Raw genomic sequence first — 12383 nt, forward strand, 5'->3', positions numbered from 1 at the left:
AGTCGACTGAGGAGGTTAGGTTTTCCTTCAAGGGTTAGTACCACACGACTTTGCTGAGTGACATACCTCGGTGTTACCACCATCACACCCCAACATGCCTTTACTGACCACCCTCATCCCACGAGATGTCAGTCCCATGGTCTCATATTCACCACGACAAACCTTCCTCCGAGGTTGTCCAGACCAACATGGCATACGAGGCATGAGGAAGTACCCACCCACCTTTGCATCACATATATTCATCAACAGAATATCCATCACATGCACTCATGCAAAGTATGACTATATGCAAGAGTTTTTACCAACATAATGGAATAACGCATTCCAATGTATCACAACAAACGTCACACATCTTACCACAAATCAGGGTTCAAGATGCTTGCCTTTGGGGTTGAGGAGGGTGGTCTGCACCCAAAAATCTTGAAGGAAGTTTTCTCACTCCAAATTCCTATTTTGAAAATAATACCATTCAACACACAATTCAAAAACAGCACATAAAAGTTGTTATTTTTTTGAAATAAATCGGTAAATAAACTACAGGAAATTTTAAAGAGGTAGGAAAAATAATCAAATTAATTTGGAGTTTTATTTAAAAAGTTCTGGCCGGTCAAAGTTTCTGGTCAAACCTAATATTTAAATCAATTATAAAGGAAAACGTTTTGCTAATGAATATGATTTCCAGCAGAGAATACGCATTAACTGAAACACTACGGGTTAATTACGTTTCCTTAAGACGAAGGCGTACCTACTGGAATGCGCCTCCTCTGAAGGGAAACGTACTGGCGCGGTTGCGCGATCATCTCCGGGGCTTGCCTCGCTGACAGGCGGGTACCTCCTGTTGGGTTTCCCCGTCCTCCTCTCATGCGTAGGAAACAGGATCAGGGGCAAACTCCGACAACGCTCGATGGCTCTAGGAGGCTTTGTTCCCGGAGCTGAGCACACCATTGTGTTACACGGTGAGGACCCCATCCTCTGGAGGGTACACGGGCTTTTGGGGAGGTTGAGGGCGAGCACCCTTTCATCAACAACGGACCGGGAACTCCGGCGAGCACGACATCGGCCTGCGGTTGCCATGTCGCAATTTGATGGAGGGAACGGGTTCTCGGGGCGATAGAGGAGCTAGCCTAAGCTATGGTGAGCTAAAAAGGGCTTTGGGTTGCCGGTATTGACCGGAGGTTTGCTCATGGCAGTGGCGGCCGATGACGACAAAATGGAGCACGGGGACCCGGTTGCTTTGGCAGGGAGGCTACTGGGGATGGTGTGGGTGGCTCAGTGAGCTTGGTAGGGGCTTAAATAGGCGGCCAAAGTCGGTTCAACGGTGCGAGAGGATAAGCACAGGGACGACGACCATTATTGCAACAAAGGGGAGGTGTGGACCTGGTCAGAGGGGTTTGACGGGGAAGACGACACAGTTGTGGATGAGCACGACGTCCTGGTGGTAGTGGGGTGCACCAGGTGGCTTGATCGGGGCTAGGCACAGTAGGCAGCGACGGCGGCTAGAGCTCAGGCACGGCAGGGGCTGCAGCGCATGGTAGTGGCGGCAGCAGGACCGGAAGCATGCTATCGATGCAGAGGGGGTCCCAAAGGCTAGCTCGCGCTCGGCCAGAGCTCGTGCGGCGCTGGCCATGGCAGGAGCAGACGTGACTGCAGGTGTGCTGCCAGGGAGCTAGCTGCGGTGGCACTCTGAGTGTGCCAGAGCACGGCAGTGCCTCTTCAGGCTTGGAGGGGTTCTGGGGTGGCTCTACAAGCGTACACGAGCTAGTCTGCGGGGTTTAGTGGGACCCGGCGGCTCGTACGCGCAGGCCGCAAAAGGCGCGCTCCGGGCGCGCTCTAGGCATGCACCCACGGTGCTTGACAGAAAGCCTGGCATGGTTACAGGGTTCGAGTGCTCACCAAAATCACCAGAGTGGGGTTGCTCGTCAAGCCAAACATCCTAGACATCCTGGCTGGGCTAGTTGAGCAACTCTACAATGCACACAAAAGTGCATGCCAAATCAGTACATGAACTCAAGGTGTTCGACATAATGTCAAGGGCACCCAGGGAGCTCCTCTCGCCACAAAAATTACCAGGTAAAGGTCTCCTTAGGTGTTAGTTATGATGGTCAAGTTAGTATGGCAAAAAGTTAAACTTGTTAGTTCAAAGATGTGAGAAAGTCAATTCTGGTCAGCAAGTTAAGACTATTATTACAAGCATGTAACATCCTCCAATGGTGCTCAAATCATGGACTTAAGGTTTTGGTAGGGTGTGCTAGAAGCATGAAAAATCTAAGGGCAACTAGATCAAAGAAAAACATGGTTGTAGTACAAAGTACCAAACTGCACTAGAACAGAAAAGAAGATAATGTGCTCAATTTTTTTTGACACGGAATGTGCTCAAATTTTCAAAGACACTTGGATAAGTTTTTACATAAATATAATTTAGGGACATCACATGTCACCTACAAATTTTTGTATAATTATTAGAGGGAGATATCAAAAGGTTGAAGTGTAAAAGAGGGCCTTAAGGAAATTAAGAGTCATTTTTGAATAAAAGAAACCTTGGAAAAAATATTTACGAAAAGGTTATCCAATGAATTTGTGAGAAGAAAAGAAATGTTTTGATGCAAGCACTCAAGTCCCAACATGATTTTCAAAAACTTCTACTTGAAGGAGAACTTTATAATTAGGGAAAAGGAGTGGTTCTAAAATCAATTGAAAACCCAGAAATTCAGATTTTAAATAGACATGGCCAAATTAAAAAGAATATTCCCATTAAATAAGTAATTAAAATGATCTCAAGTAAGGACTCAAGCACTAAATGATATTTAAAATGCCACTTGAAAAGAAAAGTTTTTGGAAAGAGGCTTTGAAAAGAGTAGCGAAGCAAATTATTTCTCAAAAATTATAATCTAGGCAATATTTTAGTTTATAAAAATATGATTAAATTTTTGGGGTGTGACAGACACTACCCCCTTAAAAATAAATATCGTCCCGAGATTTTCTAAGGGAAAGAAATTAATCCACTCATGTAAACTCAGTGCATGATCATTCAAATGCACGCGCAACAAGGCAATCATATAGCACACAGTCACTCATATGAAGGTGCAAAATAGAAAAACGATTATAATTTACACCATCACTCATATAGCATTAAGGAAAGCATGTTACTGGACTAACGTACACTCCGAGGACGGTCAACGAGGTACGGGCAAGGGGATTCCGAGAAAATATTCTTAGTCGGGGTAAACACATTCTACTTCTCCTAGAAGGAGTCCGAAGAACGTGCCCCTTTGGTCTGGCAACAACGGCCTACCCAGGGACACTCTGGAAATTTTTCCCCATTGCAAGGGTGGGAACATTAACCCACTGGCTGCTGGGTCAACGCTCTTCATGACGACATATAGAACAAAGGATGGGCACGCATGGCCTGCTCTACCCTGGGCTGCGAGGCAACAAGGTCTCTGTTGTGCGGTTGCATCCAGTCATCCCGAATGAATCCCAATGGGCAGCCATAAGAAAAGCTCGTTGTGCGGCAGTGCACTAAGTGAGAAGTGCTAGGAGAGGTCGCGATTGTGGTCTCAGTGGGGTGCCTGATTTTTGGGCACACAGTATAACACTAGTGTGACCTGGTTCATTGGGGGTGGAAACTCGGGTAACAACTCCCAAGTGATACATCACTCGGGTAGCTGGTCAGGTGGCTAGGTGGTCACGCCCAAAAATTTATCTTAAGGCCATGCGGACTGGTCTACGCAATTCTACCTTTAAAAACAGGGGCGCGCAGGCACCTTGCATTTTATTTAACATAGCTTTATTACAAACACGTGAATACAATGTTACACGATAACGTCGTTACTAGGGCTTGATAGCTACTCTGGCGGACTCGCTCCGCCTTCGTTGGCCTCTGAGTGGACGTGCTTAGTAACCAATAAGGTTCCTTCATTTTCCATGGTTCCAGAGTTGACTGGGCCATGGAACGGGGTTGCAGGGTTGCTGTGGCAACGATGTCTCGGACGGCGCGCCCTTGGCACAACTTCATTACAGAAGGCATCCAAGCTGCGGTGAAGCTCTACCGGGTTCATGCTTGGGCTGGGTAACATAAGGGTTGGTGCAGACCTCAGGGATCCGATAGTTCCCCCAATCAATATGGGCTGGTTGCTGGAGGCGGTTGCAGCTTCACTGCTTGTCGGGGTCCGGCGAGCTAGTGACGTGCGGTTCACGACCAGATAAAGGTGAGATGATCGATTAGTGCCTCCTGCGCTCTCAAATAGCGCACAACCTCCACCAATGTAGGGTCTGCCTCAAGGTCTTCGCTAGCCACATGGGTCGGACTACCATAGCCTTCACGACTAGGATAATAGCAGAACGGTCGGCTATTCATCCATGGTGACAAATGTCGTAGCTGGACTATATCTTCTCGGGTTGCAAGTTGACGGGCTTGGGCTTCTCTGGCTGCTGATCTACAAGTGAAATGGTAAAGACATTCAAGCGTGGAAATCCCTCCAAGGATGTGCACTGAGGCCCAAAAGTGACGGGTAGCATCACTCACAGGTTCCTCATGCATAATATACACTGGGGGCTATTCTATGCCAAAGACTTGGCGGTTGAGGTCGGCGAGAATGGCTACGAATTCTCCAGCCTCGGATGTGGTGGTCTCATTGCATAGAATGCGGCTAGGCATCTCGTCGGCTGGTTTTATTGGGGAGTCACAAGGTTGCGGTCTGCTGGGTTGACGCAAGGCCTTCCTATATAGGCTAGGGAGTCTTCTATCGCATGATAGGGAATGCGACAACTCCGATGTCAGTCATAGACACACAACTTAAGGGTTTTCCTAACAAAGTTAGTCACCGACTGCCAAAAGGTGTCGGATGGCAACTCTCGTTGGCTATTGGTTAGGCTAGGCTGGGTTGTGGATATATAAATATACAGGTTCGGGATAGCGACCTCGCTAAGATAGGTTTAGCCAATGGTCATCCAGGCTTTGATACCAAGATTGTAGCGACCGATTTTTTGGAAAAATAATTTCCAGAAAACAGGCCTTCCGGCTCACCAGCCCCAGGACTACTGTTAGCTGATGGACACTCACTTGATACAGAAATCCCAAGAAAATTACAAAATCTGGGTTACCAGACCATAAAGGTCCACTTGCTTGGACAAGGTTTGGGACTGACGGCATAAGCGACTCGAGGAATCTCCAGCACCCATGGGACTCCATTCCCATAGGAACAACTGACCTGGTTAAATTCCTCTTTCGCAAGGCTTATATCCTCGAGTGCTAGGTTCCGAGGTTGACGGTATTGTGCTCCTCTCTGAAAGCAATCTGGCCAAGACAATAGCTAGGGACAAGCAAGTGAGTACTTTGAATGTACTCGCAAACATCAAGAAAAATATAAGTCAAAGCAGGTCAGATGCATGCATAATCCATTTAATAATTCTATCATGCCCTAAGAATTAATTAACAGATGTATTTATGCAGATAAAACATTTCCACCAATGTTGTATAAACATCAAGGAAGGGTAACAGTAAATTATAAGCTTGTCAGTCGGGCGTCTGAGGCGACAGCTCGGAAGGACAAGAAAGTACAAGCCAGAGTTAGGCGTTTGAGCGACACCACAGAATGGGCATAATATAACCCATACTTGCCATAGTCGAGCGTCTGAGCGACTCCACAGAAAGGGCATAATAAAATAATTACTTGCGACAGTGGAGCGTTTGAGCGACACCACATAAAGGCTTATATGAAAGTAGCAACAGTTGCCACAGTCAGACGTCTAAGCGACACCACAGAAAGGGAATAATAAAATAATAAAGATATCGAGTATCCAGGAGGTAGAACCGTCCCAGCGATACTCCAACAAATCCATATACCACAAATGATTAGTCCATCACATAATTCATAATACTTATCATCTCAGTTCACATTCATCATCCTGTTGAAGTTTCAATTCCTCCAAAGGCCGACACTTAGGCCGGCACTTGACTAGTCAACCCATTGTCCTTGGCCTTTGACACAGCTACTCAAATAGTTTTAACTGTGCATAGGGTGTACTCCTTACCCACAACCCACGGGTTTCAATACTCACTCGGACTAATTTCGCGTATAGTATTTTAGAAGTAAACACTCAAAACCAGTACACATCCATTTTTCCGCCGCGGTGACAGGCCTTACCCGGGCTACGCTATCAGGGAAAAACCATAAGACGGGGAGGCTCCAACCTAGACTAGCATGGGATCAAATTTATACCGCGTGCTATAAGGGAAGAGCTCTTCCCTCTCGATTCCAGACCAGAAACACCCATGCCCCCTGACTGGATGACTGGATTTAGTCCAGGGCCATGGATACCTTCATCCCAGCCCCTTTACTTGGTGTGTACATAGTAATAGGTTTACGACTTACTAAACCATATTCCCCTTTGGAAAGTCTTGTGGAAGCACGAAAGGTAAGGTGACATACTGACAAGACCCACCTTTGCATCACATATATTCACCAACAAAATATCCATCACATGCACTGATGCAAAGCATGACTATATGCAAGAGTTTTTTTATCAACATAACGGAATCATGCATTCCAATGCATCACAACAAAAATCACACATCTTAGCACAAATTAGGGCTCAAGATGCTTGCCTTTGGAGTTGAGGAGAGTGGTGTGCACCCCAAAATCTTGAAGGATGTTTTCTCTCTCCAAATTCCATTTAAAAAAAATACCATTCAACAAAAAATTCCAAAACAGCACACAAAAGTTGTTTTAATTTTTTTGAAATAAATTGGTAAATAAATTAGAGGAAATTTTAAAGAGGTAGGAAAAATAATCAATTAATTTGGAGTTTTATTAAAAAAGTTGTGGTCAGTCAAAGTTTCTGGTCAAACCTGATTTTTAAATCAATTATAAAAGAAAAAGTTTCGCTAAGAAATACGATTTCCAACACAGAAAACACGTTAACTGAAACACTACGGGTTAATTACGTTTTCTTAAGGCGAAGGCGTACCTTCTAGTATGCGCCTCCTCTCGAGGAAAACGTACTGGCGTGGTTACGCCATCAGGACCGGGGCTTGCCTCGCTGATAGGCGGGGCCTGCTTGTTGGGTTTCCCCTTCCTCCTCTCACGCACGAAATAGGGTCACAGGCGAGCTCCGACGACGCTCGCCGGCGTTAGGAGGCTTCTCTCCCGGATCTGAGCACACCAGTGTGTTAAGGGGTGAGGACCCCATCCTCTGGATATCACACGGGCTTCTGAGGAGGTCGGGGGCGAGTGCCCTTTCATCCACGGCGGACCGTGAACTCCGGCGAGCACGACATCGACTTGTGGTTGCCTTGGCACAATTAAATAGATGGAACGGGTTCTGGGAGCGATAGAGGAGCTAGCCGAAGCTATAGTGGGCTAAAAAGGGATGTGGGTTGCCGGAATTGGCCGAAGGTTTGCTCATGGCAGTGGCGGCCGACGGTGACGAAATTGAGCACGGGGGCTCGATTGCTTTGGCAGGGAGGCTACTTGGGATGGTGCGGGTGGCTCAGTGACCTTGCTAGAGGCTTAAATAGGCGGCCAAAGTCGGTTCGGCGGTATGAGGGGATAAGCACGGCGGCGGCGACCATTAATGCAGCACAGGGGAGGCGGGGACCTGGTCAGAGGGGTTATACGGGGAATATGACATGGTTGTGGATGAGCACGACGTGTTGGTGGTCTTGGGGAGCGCCAGGTGGCTTGACCGGGGCTGGGCACAATAGGCGGCACCAACGGCTAGCGCTCGGGCGCGTCAGGGGCTGCAGCGCATGGAATGGCGGGTGTAAGACGGGAAGCAGGCCATCAATGCAGAGCGGGGGTCCAAAGGCTATCTGGTGCTTGGGGAGAGCTCGGGCAGCGCCGGCCATGGCAGGAGCAGACACGACTGCACGTTTGCTGGCAGGCAACTCGCTGCGGTAGCGTCCAAGGGTGCCAGAGCACGGCAGTGCGTCTGCGGGTTTGGAGGGGGTGTGGGGTGGCTCTAAAAGTGTTCACGAGCTAGGCTGCGGGGTTTAGTGGGACACGGCGGCTCGGACGCGCAGGCTGCAAAAGGCGCGCTCCGGGCGCGCTCTCGAAATGCACCCAGGGTGCCCGACGGAAAGCCTAGCATGGTTATAGGATTCGAGTGCTCACCAAAATCACTATATTGGGGTTGCTTGTCAAGCCAAACATCCTAGACATCCTGATTGGGATAGTTGAGCAACTCTACAATGCAGACAAAAGTGCATACCAAATCAGTACATGAACTCAAGGTGTTCGACAGAATGTCAAGGGCACCTAGGGAGCTCCTTTGGCCACCAAAATTGCCAGATCAAGGTCTCCTTAGGTGTTAGTCATGATTGTCAAGTTAGTATGGCAAAAAGTTAAACTTGTTAGTGCAAAGTTTTGAGAAAGTCAATTCTGGTCAGCAAGTTAAGACTATTATTACATGCATTTAAAATCCTCCAATGGGGCTCAACTCATGGACTTAAGGTTTTGGTAGGCTGTGCTACAAGGAGGAAAAATCTAAAGGAAATTAGAGCAAAGAAAAACATGGTTGTAGTACAAAGTACCAAACTGGACCAGAACAAAAAAGAAGATAATATGCTGAAATTTTCCGAAACACTTGGATAAGTTTTTGCATAAAATTGATTTAGGGACATCACATGTCACCTACAAATTTTTGTAGAATATTTAGAGGAAGATATCAAAAGGTTGCAGTGTAAAAGAGGCCCTTATGGAAATTAAAAGTCATTTTTGAATAAAAGAAACCTAGGCAAAATTATTTACAAAAAGGTTATCCAATGAATTTTTGAGAAGAAAAGAAATGTTTTTATGCAAGCACTCAAGTCCCAACATGATTTTCAAAAACTTCTGCTTGGAGGAGAACTTTATAATTAGGGTAAAGGAGTGGTTCTAAGATCAATTGAAAACCCAGAAATTCAAATTTTAAACAGACATGACCAAATTAAAAAGAATATTCCCATTAAATAAGTAAATAAAATTATCTCATGTAAGGACTCAAGCATTAAATTATCTTCAAAATGCCACTTGAAAAGAAAAGTTTTTGGAAAGAGGCTTTGAAAAGAGTCATGAAGCAAATTATTTCTCCAAAATTTTATTCTAGGTAATTAATGTATTTTTGGACATCGTCTCACATGCATTTCATTCCATGTCCATAGATATCCTTGCATATGTTCCTTGTGCTTCGGGACTAACCCATCTAGGTGAGAAGAGCAAGAAACAACAAGGATTGCTCCCAACTCAAGATGATGTTCATCAACAATGAGAATCCACCATTGATACACCTACTTGAAGTCCTCTACGACAAAACCAAGCTTAGGGGGATGTCACATCAGGGGGGATCTTTACTCTAAGACTTGAGTATAAGAATCTCTTAAACATGTGAACACATTGAAAGCTTTATGTAAAAGTGGTAACCCCACTTGTGCTTAAACGATGAGTATGACCTCTGATCAAGTATTCTTGCTTGTCTCCTAAGTCAATATACTCATATAGTTGACTTCGTCATCGTCAAAGTGCTTGATACATACTAGAGTGTTGGTGCATGTTCACCATGTTTTATTTGCCATCTTATTGTGTGAGCATGTTGTATGCATATTTTCCTCATTCAAGGATATCCAATTGTTATTATTTGGATTTCTATTTTTTTGGCCAATTGGATATACAAGAATGTCTATGTACCTCTCTCTAGCTATCTATGCTTTCTTGTCTCAAATTCTATTCATGTTACATCACAAAATTTGAGCAAGCACTTTAGGGACACTCTGTGTGAGGAGCACTCGGAGATCCGTCTCAACAAGGGCTGACTTCCAAAACCTCCCAAAAGCAAGTCTGTGTGACCAACCTCAAAAACTTGGTCCCATCGAAGTCTAGGGTTAATCGGTGTTTTCTTATCTCGGTACCACTGATTTGTTCTTTTCTCACCGAGTCTCACTATGTGTTGACAGTTAAGGAACTTGGTGCCACCAAAAATTCCAACTCGGTGTCACCGACAGCAAGGGGTATATAATATGTGGAACCCGACGTTTGAAATACATCTTCAAACTTTGCCTCCCGCACCTCCTCGCCGTCGAGCCGTAGTCCTTACGACGTCACCTTGACTCTCCGATGCGCCCTTGTCACCGGAGTCCTCTCCATCAGCGGGAATCATCACCGTCATTGTTGCCGTAGCGGATCCATCACCAAGCTAGGGTATGGATCCGACCCCTTTTTGTGCTACCATCTCCGATTCATGTGAAATAGGCTTTGATGAATTCTTTCCACAATTGCAATAAATCTGTCAAGAGGACACTTCCTAAAGATTAGAGAACAAACAAGAACTTAGGGTTAGCCATCCGCAAAACCGAATCTCAGTGTCATCGATTCAGAAAAGTCGGACTTACTGATTTTGTTTTAGGTCTACTGAGAACAGTATCGATGAAACCGAGTATCTCTTTTGGTGAAACTGAAAAGGGGTTCCAAGTTCCTATTAAAGAGAATTTTAGTCCCGGTAGCTCATAAATGTTTTACTTGGTGGAACCGAAATCCCTTTTTGCTGAATGTTAAACCTAATTTATCAGAGTTCAAATCTTTGCAAAATTTTGGATTTTTGGTGATGCTCATCCATTGCATCTCTTCTAAATCTTTTCACATGGTCTGCGTGTGTGCTTGGCTGTTTGTGAGTATGTCAGGATCAGAAGATAGTTTGGATGACAGAAGGTCACCGATATGAGTCTACTGTAGATGAGTGGTCCATTGTCGTTGGTGCCCCAAAGGCATAAGAGGGAGATTTGGATGTGTACTCAGAATCCAAGATGAACCACAACTCCATGTCAAACATCTACAATCCAGTGCCCCATTAGTATGTGAAGACACACAAATTTGGCTATGTCTATTTCTTGCAAGCAGGAATACCTGCACCGAACACCATTTTGAGACACACCCTCATGCTCAAGTCAGGAGATGATAAGATGATCATAGGTTATTCTATTAACCTTTTGCACCATCTAGACACCCACACTTGGTTTAGAGTGATGGACTTGATAGTATAGACTGTCAGGAAGATTACTGCAGATCAGAAGAGATCTTGTTGATATGCACCTTATAATTAGATCCTCATCAATGCCAAGATTGGCAATCATGCATATCTAATTGATCGTCTGTACCTTCCACTTCAGCTAGAGTTCAAGGACAATGTAGTTGTGATGGACCCTAGCCATCTCAGCTCAGCTTCGGCACGTGAAGCAGAGGCAACAAAGGCACAGGCACCTAGAGATGCTCCACCACCAGCTCTACAACTCAGAACCAGAGAGGAGCAGATGTATTTTCTTGTCTACACAATCCAAGGGACGGATAAGAAAGTTTCGGAGATCTTGCTGAACTAGAAGAGACTTGAGAGGATTCTGGAAACAAAATTCCATGACCTGGATGTTCAGGTAACAGAGTTGACTACCACTGTTTAGCAGCTCTAGCATGAAGTTTATTCTACGCAGATTCCCCGCTCCAACAGTGATGATGAATAGTCGCCTCTTCCTACGACTACTTAGTTCACGACCCAGACTAGGTCAGTAGTTGGGCAAGCTCCAGAAGCAAGACCAACTTCATCAGCTTAAGCTTCAGCACCTTCAGCTTCAGCTCCAGCTCCTGCACCTCTATTGTCTACACCTCCAACACCAGGGACATCCGCATAAGTCTTCACCGACGCTCTTTTGTCCACTCTATCGACTACCACTGAAGGATATCAAGCCCACAGAGATGATTAGTTCTAGACCTTTGAACTTTTTGATAACTTGTTGCCAAAGGAGGAGAAGTGTATAGATCAATTAGCGTTGATAGAGATAGATAGAGAGAGAGCTTTGCCTTTTTATTTGCTCTCTTTTGGTTTCACAAGTCATTTGGTTTTCGGTTTCCTTAAACTTTCGTGTTTGACCATACACTTTGATTGTTGATGCTACTATATTATATATTTTGAGCTATCCACATGATGATCATTCACTAATTTTTTGGTGTTGTGTGCATTACTAATCATTCATATCATTTATGTGCACCACCAAGATGTATTGACATGGAAGAGTGACCCATGATCCTAATCGATTATGCATTTGCATTCAAGCGCAAATTAAAATAATGCACAAATTTAAGGGGAGATCTTGCTTTTCACATATTTATCAAAGCGAAGATGCTAATCATTTATTATATCTTTTGTCGAAGCTTTGATCTGTATGTTGTGACCAATTACCAAAAAAGGGGAGATTGAAGCATAATTGCTCCCTAAGGTGGTTTTGGTAATTAGTCACAACATATGTATCATTGAACTAATTATCTTGTCCAAGTATATTTTATAAAAGTTCAAAGATAAATTGGACAAAGGATTGTGAGGAGAAACCACTTCATGCAAGGAAAGTAATAGGATTGGCTAAA

General features: G+C 44.9%; 1 long non-coding RNA gene across 1 annotated transcript; it reads right to left on the reverse strand.

Annotated features, from left to right (window-relative positions):
- Window positions 1-253: 253 nt before the first annotated feature.
- LOC123426058 lies at window positions 254-2857 on the reverse strand. Its single transcript, XR_006622004.1, has 2 exons — window positions 746-2857; window positions 254-448 (listed from the first exon to the last, which is right to left on the reverse strand). It is a non-coding gene; the product is annotated as an uncharacterized LOC123426058 (long non-coding RNA).
- Between the last annotated feature and the right edge of the window lie 9526 nt (window positions 2858-12383).

This window comes from Hordeum vulgare, chromosome 2H (genome assembly GCF_904849725.1).
Source record: "Hordeum vulgare subsp. vulgare chromosome 2H, MorexV3_pseudomolecules_assembly, whole genome shotgun sequence".
Classification (NCBI taxonomy): Eukaryota; Viridiplantae; Streptophyta; class Magnoliopsida; order Poales; family Poaceae; genus Hordeum; species Hordeum vulgare.